The sequence below is a fragment of the Triticum urartu genome, chromosome 4, assembly GCF_003073215.2.
Source record: "Triticum urartu cultivar G1812 chromosome 4, Tu2.1, whole genome shotgun sequence".
Classification (NCBI taxonomy): Eukaryota; Viridiplantae; Streptophyta; class Magnoliopsida; order Poales; family Poaceae; genus Triticum; species Triticum urartu.
Genome location: NC_053025.1, coordinates 151,947,731 through 151,963,259, shown reverse-complemented (window position 1 = coordinate 151,963,259; position 15,529 = coordinate 151,947,731).

The window sequence follows — 15,529 nt, the reverse complement described above, 5'->3', positions numbered from 1 at the left end:
TTTTGCCCTAGGTTGTGAAGCAACCTATATTTCTATCATTCCCAAAATTCCCAAAAAAATCTCATAAATTCTTTGGGTCATATCTTCATCAAATATGTAAAAATCCTTCCTTGCCTAGTTCAAAACTAATTCAACAATATTCATTTTCCTATTATGTTCACAACAACACTTTATGAAGGAAGTGCTATTTATATATTCTTGATTGCCCTACGAATTTTTGGGCACTCTTTCCTATCCAAATCATTACCGCATGACAAAATTCAGCTCCATTTTCCTAGCAAATCTTCCTCGGGAAATTTCCAAAGTTTTTGTCCACCTAGAAGCATTGTGAAGGAAGTACCTTTTTTATATCTCTAAATGACATGAAATTTATACAGTTTCTTCATATGCCCAAATTATCACCCTCCTCCAAATTGCAGCTCAGTCAAATCATCTATGTGAGCCCAAGTTCAATTTATATTTTATGGCCAAATTGGCATGTTGCAAAGCAAGTGTTATATAGACCCCTCCTATTACCCTCAAACTTTTCGGGCACTCTTCCATACCCAAATCATTGCCACATGATAATATTCAGCTCAATTTTCCTAGTAAATCTTTCTCGGGAAATTTCCAAAGTTTCTACCTCGAGAGAAGCTTTGTGAAGTAAGTACTAGCTAGGCTTACCCAAATGATCTGAAAATTGACCAACACATCACCATACCTAAGTAACTTACCTACACCAATTTTGAGCTCATTTCATTCATCCAATCTCTCTCACTAGTTTTCCCAAGTTTCTGTCCATAGAAGAGCATTGTGAAGGAAGTACTACTTTGGCATGTCCAAATGGTATCAATTTTCTACAATGCTTTCCTATGCCCAAATAACCATCCTCCACAAAATTTCAGCTCAATCCATTCATTATTTTGAGCCCAGCTTCAACATTCATATTTTTGTCCAGCGTGGTACTTTGCAAAGCAAGTACCACCTAGGATCCTCCTTTTGAGCTAAAAATTTGTGAAGACATTCTCCATAGTAGATGATCATCCTCAGCCAAAACTCGCACCCATTGTCCATGTGCATTTCCCGTACCGCTAATCAAACACTTGGCTGCTAATTCATGTTTGAGCATCGATCGGTCTTCTCGTGAGAATCTTATGTTGTAATTTTCTTCCTAGAACCAACCTGGGGAGTGCCCAACCCACTAGACATGCCTAAGCCGCCCAGAACACATGGCAACATTACGGTCACGCGGTGACCACGCGACGGGCATGCGAGTTTACGCGCTCTAGAGTTGGGGCCCTCGGCCACCGCCCAAACCTCGACGTATCGCCACCAAACCATGTATCTATGATTAAATAGGTCCTTATGTAACTAGAAATGATTTTTGGAAAAAATAAATAGCAAACTATGAGGCAGATGCAGTTCAAATTTGACCCGCTTCCACCTGAATCGGCGGAAATTTGTCTTTTTCACGAGAGGTGGATCAAAACTTTTTACACCCAACCATTTTGTCAATTGTGCATTGAATATGTCCTAGTATTTTAGAAAATTGATTTGGTCCAATTTTGCAACAATTATTTGGTAGTTCCTTCAGAAAAAAACCTCCTTTCGGGCACTCGGAAAATGAAAAATGGTTTTTTTGTCCAAAGTAAATGAAAACTTCCTTAGGCAACATTGTTTGCCATTCCAATATGCACCCTTGTGCACAATATGAGATCATTTGAACAAACTATGCCACGAATGTGGCCATAAGATTGATCATTTCGCTTGAAAGCCATGAATCTTCAGAGATGATAGCTCATTTCTGAGAACACTTTTTTAAAATAATTGCCGTATTACAAGTTTGTTATTTTTCTTGGGAACTTGGCCACATATAATGACACAATGCGAAGGTTTCCCAATTTTTTGATTTTTTTTGAATTTTTTATGCCCGTTTCAAAATGCGGTCAAAACGGCGGGCTTGACCGTTCCTAGCTAGTGGTTGAATCTTGGAAAACTTTTGGTGTTTCTATGATTAAATAGATACTTATGTACCTAGAAATGATTTTTGTAAAAAATAAATAGCAAACTATGAGGCAGCTGCAGTTCAAATATTACCCGCTTCCAACTGAATCGGCGGAAATTTGTCTTTTTCACGAGAGGTGGATCAAAACTTTTTACACCCAACCATTTTATCAATTGTGCATTAAATATATCCTAGTATTTTAGAAAATTTATTTGGTCCAATTTTGCAACAATTATTTGGTAGTTCCTTCACAGAAAAACCTCCTTTCGGGCACTCGAAAAATGGAAAATGGTTTTTTCGTCCAACGAAAATGAAAACTTCCTTAGGCAACATTGTTTGCCATTCCAATATGCACCCTTGTGCACAATATGAGATCATTTGAACAAACTATGCCATGAATGTGGCCATAAGATTGATCATTTGGCTTGAAGGCCATTGATCTCCACATGTGATAGCTCATTTCTGAGAACACTTTTTTAAAATAATTGCCGTATTACAAGTTTGTTATTTTTCCTGGGAACTTGGCCACATATAATGACACAATGCGAAGGTTTCCCAATTTTTCGATTTTTTTTGAATTTTTTATGCCCGTTTCAAAATGCGGTCAAAACGGCGGGTTTGACCGTTCCTAGCTAGTGGTTGAATCTTGGAAATTTTTTGATGTTTCTCTGATTAAATAGATACTTATGTATCTAGAAATGATTTTTTGAAAAAATAAAGAGCAAACTACAAGGCAGGTACAGTTGAAATTTGACCCGCTTCCTGCTGAATCGGCGAGAATTTGTCTCTTTCACCGGAGGTGGATCAAGGCATTTGACACCTAACCATTTGGTCAATTGTGAATAAAATATGGCCTAGTATTTTATAAAATTGATTTGGTCCAATTTTGCAACAAATATACTGTAGGTCCTTCACAAAAAGAACTCAATTCGGGCACTCGGAAAATGGAAAATGAATTTTCCGTGTAAAGAAAATAAAAAGTCCCTTAGGCAACATTGTTTGCCATTCCAATATGCACCCTTGTGCATAATATGAGATCATTTGAACAAACTATGACATGAATGTGGCCATAAGATTGATCATTTGGCTTGAAAGCCATAAATCTTCACGCATGATAGCTCATTTCTGAGAACACTTTTTTAAAATAATTGCCGTATTACAAGTTTATTATTTTTCCTGGAAACTTGGTCACATATAATGACATAATGCAAAGGTTTTCCAAATTTTTGATTTTTTTGAATTTTTTATGCCCGTTTCAAAATGCGGTCAAAACGGTGAGTTTGACCGTTCCAAGCTAGTGGTTGAATCTTGGACAACTTTTGATGTTTCTCTGATTAAATAGATACTTATGTATCTAGAAATGATTTTTTGAAAAAATAAAGAGCAAACTATGAGGCAGCTGCAGTTCAAATTTGACCCGCTTCCTACTAAATCGGCGGGAATTTGTCTTTTTCACGAGAGGTGGATCAAAACTTTTGGCACCCAACCATTTGGTCAATTGTGCATTAAATATGTCCTAGTATTTTATAAAATTGATTTGGTACAATTTTGCAACAAATATTTGGTAGGTTCTTCACAAAAAAGCTCATTTTGGGCACTCAAAAAATGAAAAATGATTTTTTCGTGGATAAAAAGCATTTTACTAAAACCATTTGGTCAATTATACATAAAATTTGGTCTAATACATATAGTTGGTAGGTTCGTCACAACAAAACTATTTTTTATACTTCAACAATGAAAAATGCTTTTCTCCTGCAAAAGAACTTATTTTTAATCAATTATGACCTATTTATATGGTCATAAAGTCATCAAGGCCTTTATTGCATTCTGATTGGTCCACGAGCACCTCACGCGGATCATGCCCGACCACCGTTGGATAGGCCCGGATCCGACGGCAGCCCTCTTCCCCCACCCCCTCTACCCCTCATCCCTCTCATCCCCCTCCCGAATCAGCGCAGCTCCCTCTCACCCCTCGTCCAAAGTCCAAACCCTAGCCGCGCCCTCCTCCGTGCGCCGCCACCCCCATCGATTCCGCCCAACACCGCCGTCCCCCTCCACTCGCTCTCCTCCATGAGCCGGATCCCCACCTCCTCCATGAGCCATTTCAGGAGGCTTGAGGCAGCCAGATCCGCCGCATTTCTTCCGGATCGGCGCCCTTCCCACCATCGATTCATCTCCAATCCGTGCCCTCCTCGCGACCAGCTCCATCCTCACCTCCGGCCAGATCCGCCCACCCGCAACCCAACCTTCCCCCGTCTCTGGTTCACCATGACACACACCTCCTCACCTCGTCTCTTCTCCTTCCAAGATCCACCACGCAACGGTCGCCATGGGCCTGGACGGCGCGCCGGCCTGCTCCATCCCCACTCAAAATCTCGAGCGTCTGTGCGTGGGGAGACGGCGGCCAGAAAGACGCATGGGGAAACCCTAGCCGTCGTCATCTCGCTCGTCCAGATCTGCTTGGGTTGGTGGAGGTATGGCTATGGCGCTGCGCACCATGGCCGCGAAGTTGAAGTGGGTTCGCGTCTCTTCTCATGCTCCGGTTCGTTCCCCATCTCGATTTTCTCCCCCCGTCTGAGTCTTTGATTGATGCAATCGAATCGATTGATAAAGACATGTTGCGATGCGCAATTAGCCGGATCCATCCGTCTCCCTCCCCTTCCCTCCCCTCCGACGGGAGTTTGTTGCATGTTCTTCTAGTAGTGATGGAGGCACGATAGGCCTTGCTGCTTAGGTTGTTGGGTTAAATAAATTTTGATGATATTAGCAAATGGAATCAACGTGTGCAATCCATCATCTTTCTGTTACCAGAGGCACCAGCCAAATGTTCTTAGCTATTTTGATTGATTATTAAATTAGCAATGTAGTTTCAATTGCCAGAATCTCTCTGTTGCCCTAGACAAGCGCAATATGTGTGTTTCGATGAAATTGTCCATGTCATTTTACTTTCAGCAGCCTGCATTAGCTGCCATCCCGGTTTTAACAATTCAAACTCAACTGCATGCAGGCACAGGCTGATACTGACCTCGACCCCTTTGGCCTAGAGTTTCGGTAAGTCACTAAAAGCATGCAAGATTGTTGTCTGATTGATTCCTTCATTGTGCAACACGTCCTGAAATTCATTCTCCATCCTCTTTGGAAGCCGGGCACTGGAGAAGATTGTAGAGAAACACAGGAAGAGGCGCAGGAACGAGGCCTTGGCCTGTGGTGCTGGCTTCAGTCTTGGAGCACTCACCTTTTTGCTTGGGGTCACTTTTGAGCTCAGCAAGCTAAACTTGTTTTAAACATTTAGATAGGTCAGCTAGCTAGTTTAGTCTGCTACGGTTTGGGGTGCTTTGGGTTTCAGTTCACTGCAGCAGAAGCACCATTCTTTTGCCTTTTTCAGTTAGATGCGCATAACTACTCTAGCCCACCTAATTAACTGATGTGTAATTGAGAAGCTTAATCTGGTGAACCGATGTGACAGTAGCAGCAATAATTGAACTAATGCTATATGTAGGCTTAACAAACTGAGCAAGGGAAACCATTATATCCCCTTCCTTGTTTTATGACTTAGCTTTTAGTTCTTCTGGCCAAACATGTGCTTTAGCCTTTTGCCTTTTCTTATCAATAGTTGTTTTGCTTGTTTTTGAGCTACTGCCACTTTGAGCTGCTGTAGATTATCTGATGTACATTTTGTGGTCTGGAAACAAAATTACTAAGCAAGGTGAAGCCCTGAGCTTGACTTCATCGCTGTGCTCTATGTATATTTATTTACTGCTATAACATGGATATATATTCAGCTTTAATGTTAGTTGTAGCGCTAACACATCCATATGTGAAAAAGGGTTCAGACAGAACTATGCTTGCTAGTACTATCTCTCTAAAACATGTGCAATTTGAATCCCAACAATCCAACCTGGTAGTGGCAGATTTTGCCTTCTTAGAGTTGTATTGCAATTTAATTTAGTGCTACATGGTTTTAGATTTCTTTGCTAACTTGAGCAGGAAAACTAAGTAAGATGCGTATTTGACACATGGTATCGGCAAGGACAGAATGGCTTCCGATGTGTTGTGCTTATGTATTATGATTGCAGCTGCCGACCTCTTCCTGGGCTTCGCAACCAGCTTCCAGTAGGTCTACGCGCTGGCGCAGTGCGACGTTTACTGCAGCAACTACGTCACCCAGGCCGTGCAGCGCATCGCGGTCGAGTGCGGCGGCGCCCCCTCCAGCCAGGTCTACCTCGGCAAGTGCTACATTACCTACAGCTACTACCCCCACTATTTCATGAATGGTTCATTACAATAGTTCTTTCTGCAGTAATTTCAGTGTTTCATAGATTAAGATTACAGATGTATGTTCATGAATGATGAGTAGTTTCAGTTATTTCCCAACTTGAAAGAAACCGGAATAGGCAGTAGTAGGACAATGAGTCATCCTGCACTAGTACAAGTACATGAACAAGTAGTATTATACGAGTCAGTGTTGATTTCGAAATTTGAGTCTCTCTAATGATTGCTCACGTGCCCTCAAGAATTTGTTATTCCTTTTTGATCATCAGGATGACAACAAGTCTTCTTAGTGGGATCAGATGGCACATTGTTGTTGGCAAAAACACTGTGATGTCATTTCGCTTGTATGCCATACTCTCGCTTGTATGTCATTTGGCAGTAGTAGGACAATGAATCTTCTCTAGTTTAAACAAGTTGGGATCCATCAATACAATAGGACTTAGTTTACGTTTCATCTTGCTTGTAATCAATATCTTCACTTCTAATTTACCTCAAGTTTACCGTTTACCGTAAGTTTCAAATTAGAAGAAGTTTCAAATTCTTATGTTGGTTTATGTTCTCTTTGTAGGTTATGAGATGTGCTGCTGGAGACATGCCATTAGCAAACTGGAAGTGATGCAACCAAATCTAATCGGAAGCATGGCCTTCTCGTAGGTTTGCACATAAGTGGAACTTGTAGTGTATAAGTAGTCGCTGGAGCTGTGATAGTGATCTTTCTTTTGACTGGCTGTCGTTTGTTATAGATGACAATCTTTTAGTTGCTGCTTCAAATGATGTAACTGCAAGAAATGATGTATGATTGTACAGTGAAACAAATGTTGCTTTGATAGCAAAATTGAAAAAAACTGAATTGTTTCTCTGTTGTCCAGTCCTTTGAATTAGTGGGCTGAAAATATTGATGGGCTAGAAGAGGCCTTAGCCCAAACAATATTGGACAAAAAAATGAAAGGAAAAACATCTTAAAAAATTTAAAAAATTAAATGGACCGCAGAAAGGCCGAGGCCCAGAAAAATGGAAGAAGCTCAGAAAACAAAAAAGGCCAAATTGTTGGGCCAGGCCCATGTACTTAGCGAAAATTAACAAAAAATATATATATATATATTAAAAAGGCTGAATTAATGGGCTCGGCCCATCTAAAGCACCGAAATGGACCGGGCCGATTCTAATTTTTGACCTTTTCAATTGGTCGCAATTTTGCCACGTCAGATTGCCACGTCGGATCCGACATGGCCTGGGGAGAGAGCTAGCGACCAAAACAGAAGGTCATAGGATCAACGACCTTTTGTTAAAGGTCGCTATAGTCAGTTTACGATGCCCAGCTTTTGACCTTATGTTTTTGGTCACAAAAAGGTCATAAATGGAAATTTGTGACCATTCAGTGACCAATAGTGGTGGTCATAAGTTGACATATTTCTTGTAGTGACTTCATTTGCGGCGGAGCGGAGCAAAGGCGAGACTGCTCGCGTTGGGGCGGCTCAACTTGATAGAGGAGGAGAGGCGGCCGACGAGGTAAGGTCGTTGAGGTGGCGGTACGCAATAGGGTCGGAGGCGACTCAGGGTGTCGTAAGGGCAACTTGGAGGGGAGGACACTGCGGCGCTCGCTCGAAGGCAGCGGCTGACCCGCGAGTGTACGCGTACGTGCCAGGTCTGTGGCGACAGGGCATGCGCAGGTGTGTGCGTGAGTGCATGTTCGTTAGAGATAGTCACGGGATAGGGGTAGACGCTAGCGATCCATGCGGGTTCCAGCCGCGCCCAGCGCGTAGGAGCGCGTCGTGAGCGCAGGCGGCGCATGCGGATCGTGGGGCATGTACGTGCGCATCGTGGGTGTGTGAGCAGCGCGTGTATAAGGTCTCCCTCGGCCTGTGTAACTTGGAGTGGTGCCTGGGAACGAGTTCGTGCTCGTGGTAGTGGCGTTCGAGCGCCGAAAACCTCCTGTGTCCACCTGTGTCTTCTTCTTCCCTTCTTCTTCTACCTTGGTCCGCTGCAGAACCAGAGAGCTGCGGAGAGGTAGGCGAGAGCTAGGGATAGACGGCAACAACAACTGGTATTAGAGCATTGGGTTCGGAGGAGCTCGCCGGCGATGGCGCACGTCCCGGGCGGCGGCGGAGGACGGTGATGCCGAGCGTGCGAAGAGCGCGGCGGCCGCGGCGGACCTGCGCGGTGGCGCGGCGTGGCTCGGCGGAGGGAAGGCCAAGCTCCGGGACACGCCGGATCGGCCGCGTTGGTCGCGTCGGAGCGCGATCATGGCGCGAGCTGGAGGCGAGGGGAGCGTGGCGAATGAGGCGCGGCGGCGAGCCGGGCGTGACCAGTGCGTGTTATGGGTGCGCACCGGACGCGTCGGGCGCGTCGGGACCGCGGGCGTGGACCGCGTCGAGGCGCTGGACCTGATTGCGCAGATCACGTACGTGCGCGACGGGAGCGCGGGCCGGGAGCACGGCGACGTGGGGAGTGCGCACGAAGGGCACGACGGTCGCGGAGACGAGGAGGTCGCGAGGGACCTGCGTGGTGGCGCAGAGGTCGCGATGGCTCGGCGCGACAATCGTGGAAGGTGCGCGGCACGGAGACGCGGCGTGGCGGCCCACGGGACTGCGGGCTGCTGCAGCGGGAGCGAGCGGAGGCTTGTGACGGAGACGCTGCGGAGGCGTACATGGCGATGTGACGACGACAACGACGGAAGCTGCACCAACTCCGGCGACGGTAGATCTTGGCTTAGGGCATGAATGATGGGAATAAGCCATGCTCAGGTCCATGGTGACCCGCGAGTGTACGCGTACGTGCCAGGTCTGTGGCGACCGGGCGTGCGCAGGTGTGTGCGTGAATGCATGTTCGTTAGAGATAGTCACGGGATAGGGGTAGACGCTAGCGATCCATGCGGGTTCCAGCCGCGCCCAGCGCGTAGGAGCGCGTCGTGAGCGCAGGCGGCGCATGCGGATCATGGGGCATGTACGTGCGCATCGTGGGTGTGTGAGCAGCGCGTGTATAAGGTCTCCCTCGGCCTGTGTAACTTGGAGTGGTGCCTGGGAACGAGTTCGTGCTCGTGGTAGTGGCGTTCGAGCGCCGGAAACCTCCTGTGTCCACCTGTGTCTTCTTCTTCCCTTCTTCTTCTACCTTGGTCCGCTGCAGAACAAGAGAGCTGCGGAGAGGTAGGCGAGAGCTAGGGCTAGATGGCAACAACAGCGGCTCGCAGCAAATTGGAAACGGTTGTTTGACCGTAGCAGCAGGAGATTGACCGGCTCAGGGCCACCAGGGGAGGACGCAGGCGAGGCTCGGTGGCGACTTGGAGGTAGCAGCTCAGTTCCGGAGGCGGCTGCTGTCGAGGTGAGGTAGAGCAAAGCCAGCAGCGGCTCACTGGGCTCTGCCTGCCGGCGGCGAGGTGCGGTTGCATCGGAGAGGCGCTGGCGGTGCGGGGCATGACAGAGCAACAGCCGAAGGTCGGCCCGTAGGGGCGGAGACCACTGTCCAGTTCCGAGTCGTTGACTCCCTTTTCTTTCCTTTTTAATCTAAATCATGGTAGCATCGGACTGCAGTTGTATATAGAAAGAATTCCTTATTTAACACTGCCAAAATATTTCTTCCCTATCTATCATCGACTCTAAATTTCATTCCCAATATAACACTTTCGTCAATTTCTTGAGCTAATAGTGTTAAATGGTGCCTGCAATGACAATACTACCCTTGGCACTAGTATATCACCAAAATTTTCATTCTATTTTCCCCGATGCCTCTGCTAGTTTTAGAACGCTAAAAGAAATCATCGAAGGGCTGCACATGTACGTGCAAAAGCTAGCTGCTTCATTGATTTTGCTGCGGAATAGTGCACGCACGTCTAGCCGTATGTGACGCACGTACATGTGAAAAGCTAGCTTGCTGGATAGATCAACTCCGCTCTCTCGGCAAAACGAACGCAAACACGACGTGCTGCCACTGGCTCCAGCAGGTGCGGCACAGTCTGCTAACTCCAACTTGCATACGGATTACAGAACACTTCTCGTCGTCGTGCCCACGTACCACCAGAGCCTGGCCTATCAGCCTATCAGGTAAGTTTAGGAAAATTAGTTTTAGCACAACCTTTTGGCCACACTGACTCATGTTCCCACCTTTAAATATGACACGGAAATATAGGGGCAGATTGGCTAGATGTTTGAGGGCAAAATTGTCATTTCATACATCACTTAACACCGTTAGCTCAAATATTGTACATAAGTGTTATATTGGGAACAAAATTTAGAGTTGATGTCATAGAGGGAAGAAATATTTTTCCAGTGTTAAATAGGGCATCCAATTTTAAGACAGTGTTAAATAAGGAATTCTCTCTTGTATATAAGGATTTGTAGATCAACTAGTCCATCATGCGGAGCGAGTAGTACTAGTTGAAATAGTACACTGGAGTTTCACATAGATCTTGCTTCAAGGGTCAGATGGATGAGTTTGACCTCGGTCTCCACGCAGGACAAATCGATGGCTGGTTGAACACTTGCCGTCGGCTGATACTGGTTATGATCCTTGCACTAATTCATCTTCGACACGGCTTCAACAATTTTTTTAAACCTGTATACGAACGACAGAGGTATCGAATCAATCTCGGCGACTTTGAAGCTGCGTACAACACGCCTTCCTAATTCTCATCTCAAACTTGGAACGTGCCAGCTCCATAATTAGCTACGATTATGATCTCAAAAGATGAAATTTTTGTCTCTGCCGCAAGGTTATCCTACGCGATTATACTCTGAAACTTCTTCATCCGGTCAACCGCGAGCTCCTCGATCTCTGAAGAATTCCCTCCAAGAACTCAACACCACAGTGCGTGAGCCCCACGGTGGGCGCCTGTCGTGGAATTGTCACGGCAGTTGTCCTCGTTGAAAGGACTTAGTCATGAGGCCAACGCATCTATGTGGTAGGTTGAGAGGGGTTGAGTGAGACGAGAGGCGCGAGGTTTTACTCAGGTCCGGCCCCTCACGGTGGAGGTAAAATCCTACATCCTACTTCATTGATATTGATCATGGTGATCACAATTACAGGGGTGCTCATCTCGAGAGCTATTGATTTGTCTGTCTAAACCTAACGTGTGAAACCTTATGAAACTTGTCCCTCTTTGGGGAGCCCTGCCCCTCCTTATATAAGTTGAAGGAACAGGTTATATGTGGAGTCCTATTAGGATTAGTACTAGTCTACCTTCTAATACAAACCGGATACAAGTCCGGGTCTTAACTCCTTGTAAGGTAAATATTCTTCACGCCTTTCCTCTTAAACCGGCTCACCATTAATATAAACCGGCCTTCTGGGCCTTAGGCCTTGTCATCCATTTGTCCTGCCCACCGGGTTACTAGTGAGTCATAATGTTCAGGCAGGTTGCTTGTAAACCGTCTGGTCAAGGCGGGTCGCCAGTGAATCGCCAAGTGTCAACCAGGTCTTAATTAAACCTCCAAGTCCGGCCGGATCATATTTCCGGCCGGGTCATACAGCGGGATATATCTCCGACAGGATGCGTAATCCACCCGAGTGCCCTGGGAAGCGCAGAACTCCCTGAATTCTTTTGAGTCAAAATTTGAACCGTTGCCTGTGATGATGCTGTGTGGAACTCCATATCTGAATACCAACTCCTTTACAAAACTGATGGTTGTACTCGAGTCTAAGTTCTTGATAGGCTTTGCCTCAATCCATTTGGTGAACTTGTCGACTGCCACAAGCAGATGAGTGAAGCCGCTCCTGCCAGTCCTTAGAGGTCCAACCATATCCAAAACCCACATGACGAACGACCAGGCAAGTGGAATGGTTTTCAACGCAGATGCGGGCTTGTGGGACTTGTTTGCGTAGAATTGACAACCCTCACACTTCTCAACGATTTCCTTTGCTGCTTCATTGGACCGTGGCCAGTAGAATCCTGCTTGGTATGCTTTGGCCACGATGGCCCGAGATGACACATGGTGATCATAGGTCCCCGAGTGGATCTCATCCAATATCAGTCGACACTCTTCTGGAGAGATACATCGCCAAGCCACGCCAGTAACACTTTCTCTGTAAAGATGTCCACCTATCACTGTGAAGGCCTTGGACCTACGGACAATTTGGCGTGCTTCAACTTCATCTTCTGGAAGCTCTTGCGTGAGCAGATATGCAATATATGGCACAGTCCAGTCGGGGGTGATTACCAAAATCTCCATAACTAGATCCATAACTGCTGGCACCTCAACTTTAGTCAGGTTGGTAGGACTTATTGGTTGGGGAGGTTCTTCAGTAAAGGGATCTTCTTGTACTGATGGGGTATGGAGATGCTCCAAAAACACATTACTGGGGATAGGCTATCGAGTGGAACCTATTTTTGCCAGGTTAGCAGCGGCTTGGTTCTTGATTCAGGGAATGTGGTGGAGCTCTAATCCTTCAAACTTCTTTTCCAACTTCCTCCTGCATTGCAGTATCAGATCATGGCAGGGTTCCTGACATCCCACTCCTTCATCACCTGATTAACTACCAAATCCGAGTCGCCGTAGACCATCAGGCAATGGACGCGGAGTGAGATGGCCACACACAACCCATAAAGGAGTGCTTCGTACTCAGCTTCATTATTGGAGGAATCAAAGTGAATCTAGAGGACATAACTGAGTTTATCACCTATTGGGGACACCAGGACCACTCCGGCACCAAAACCATTTAACATCTTAGATCCATCAAAGAACATGGTCCAATGTTCCGAGTCAACTTGAGTTGGCTTTTGCTGCTCAATCCACTCGGCCAAGAAATCCGCGATTGCTTGAGACTTGATCGCCTTCTTTGCCTCGAACTTGATATCCAAAGGAAGAAGTTCAATTTCCCACTTAGCCACTCGGCCTGTTGCATCTCGATTGTTCAAGATTTCAGACATTGGAGCGTCACTGACGACTGAAACCGAGTGATCTTGGAAGTAATGTGCAACTTTCTTCGCAGTCAAATAAATTCCATAGACAAGCTTCTGGTAATGCGGATACCTTTGCTTGGAAGGAGTCAAGACTTCAGAGATGTAATACACTGGGTGTTGAACTTTATAGACCTTGCCTTCTTCTTCTCGCTCCACTGTGAGCATTGTGTTGACAACTTGACCAGTGGCTACAATATATAATAGTAGAAGCTCTTTGCATATAGGAGTAGCAAGCACCGGCTGGGTGGAAAGCAGGGCTTTGAGCTCCAAAAATGCTGCTTCAGCTTCAGGAGTCCACTCAAATGTATCAGATTTTTTCACCAGTCGGTAAAGAGGCAATGCCTTTTCCTCGAGGAGAGAGATGAATCGACATAATGCAGCAAGACAAGTTGTAAACTTCTGAACATCATGCACACGCACATGGCGTTTCATTCGAAGAATTGCACCAATATTTTCAAGGTTTGTATCTATCACTTATTCGGAAATGAGAAAACTGAGCAACTTTCCTCCGAGGACTCCAAATGTGCACTTGGATGGATTCAGCTTGATGTCATATCTTCTCAGATTGGCAAATGTTTTATGAAGGTCAAACATCAGGTCGGAACTCTTGCGTGACTTAACCACGATGTCATCCATATATGCTTCCACATTCTGACTAATCTGAGTGAGCAGGCACTTCTGGATCATGCGCATGAATGTAGCGCCAGCATTCTTCAGACTGAAAGGCATGGTGACATAGAAAAAACACCCAAACAGGGTGATGAAGGCCGTTTTTATTTCATCGGGCCCATATAGTAGGATCTGATGGTACCTGGAATATGCATCCAGAAAAGACAAACGCTCACACCCCGTAGTCAAGTCAACTATCTGATCGATGTAGGGGAGAGGAAAATGATCTTTTGGCCAGGCCCGATTGATATGCTTAAAGTCAATACACATACGAAGCGAATTATCCTTTTTGGGGACCATGACAACGTTGGCGAGCCACTCGGAGTGGTATATCTCACGGATGAACTTAGGTGCCAAGAACCGAGCTACCTCCTCGCCAACCGCCTTCCTATTTTCCGCAGTGGACCGACGGAGATGCTCTTTGATAGGTTTTGCCTTTGAGTGGACACGCAAACGGTGCTCAGCCAGCCCCCTGGGTACACCTAGCATGTCTGATGGTTTCCATGCAAAAATGTCCCAGTTCTCACGGAGGAACTGGATGAGCGCGACTTCCTATTTGCTGTCGAGTGTCATCGATATGTGGGTCGGAGCAGCCTTGGGGTCTTCCGGGTGAATGTGAACTGGCTTCGTCTCACGGCCGACTGAAATGCAGATTCTGAAGCAGGCTTCTTGGCTCTCAACAATTCACTCGGATCGGCATTTTTCTTGTACTCTTCTAGCTCTACCACTGCCATTTTCTCATCAACAATCTTGGAACCCTTCTGGAGGCACACCTTTGGGTCCGGGCATCTTCAACTTAAGATACACGTACCATGGACGGGCTATGAAGCGAGCATATGCAGGCCTGCCCAGAATCGCATGATAAGCATTGTGAATATCCACTACCTCAAACGTCAAATTCCCCTTGCGGAAATTCTTGGAATCACCAAAAACCACATCAAGAGCAATCTGCCTGAGTGACTTTGGTTTCTTCCCTGGAATGACTCTGTGGAACTGCATGTTAATTTCACTGAGTTGGGACATCGGAATGCCCATCCCCCGGAGGGTCTCAGCATACAGAATGTTCAAACCAATGCCACCATCCATGAGTACTTTAATCAGTCAGGTGCCCCCAATGACTGGGTCGACCACCAAAGCTTGCCGCCCGGGGGTAGCAATGTGATTCGGGTGATCGGACTGGTCGAATGTAATGAGAGTTTTCGACCACTTTAGGTATGTCGTAGTTGCCGTAGCAACCATGTTCACTTCTCTGTTTATAACTTTCAATCGACTTTTGCTCTCAACATCAGCAAAAATCACCAGGGTAGCATTGACCTTCGGGTAACCATCGTCCTTTTCTTCATCTTTGTCCTTATCAGAGTCCCTTTTCACTGGCCTAACCCTCTCGAAACTGCTGAATCAAGAGTCTGCACTGTCGAGTGGTATGCTTGGGTAGAATCAAGTTACCCTCTTCATCCTTGTTTGTGTGAATGTGACACGACAAATCTAGGACGTCCTGGCCAGACTAATCCTTCAACTTTTTGGGCACCCATGGCCCCTTGGGTTTTCCTTTAAATTTTGCTTGGGTATTCACCACTGCTGCTTCGGCCTGTCCAGCGGCTTCGGCCTTGCGTTTCTGTCTCCGACTAGGGATTCCACCCCGGTGTCTTGGTCGTATGTATTCCCCTTGCCATTGCAGAGTTGGTCTTCCTCTTCGCCATTCGCGTACCGAG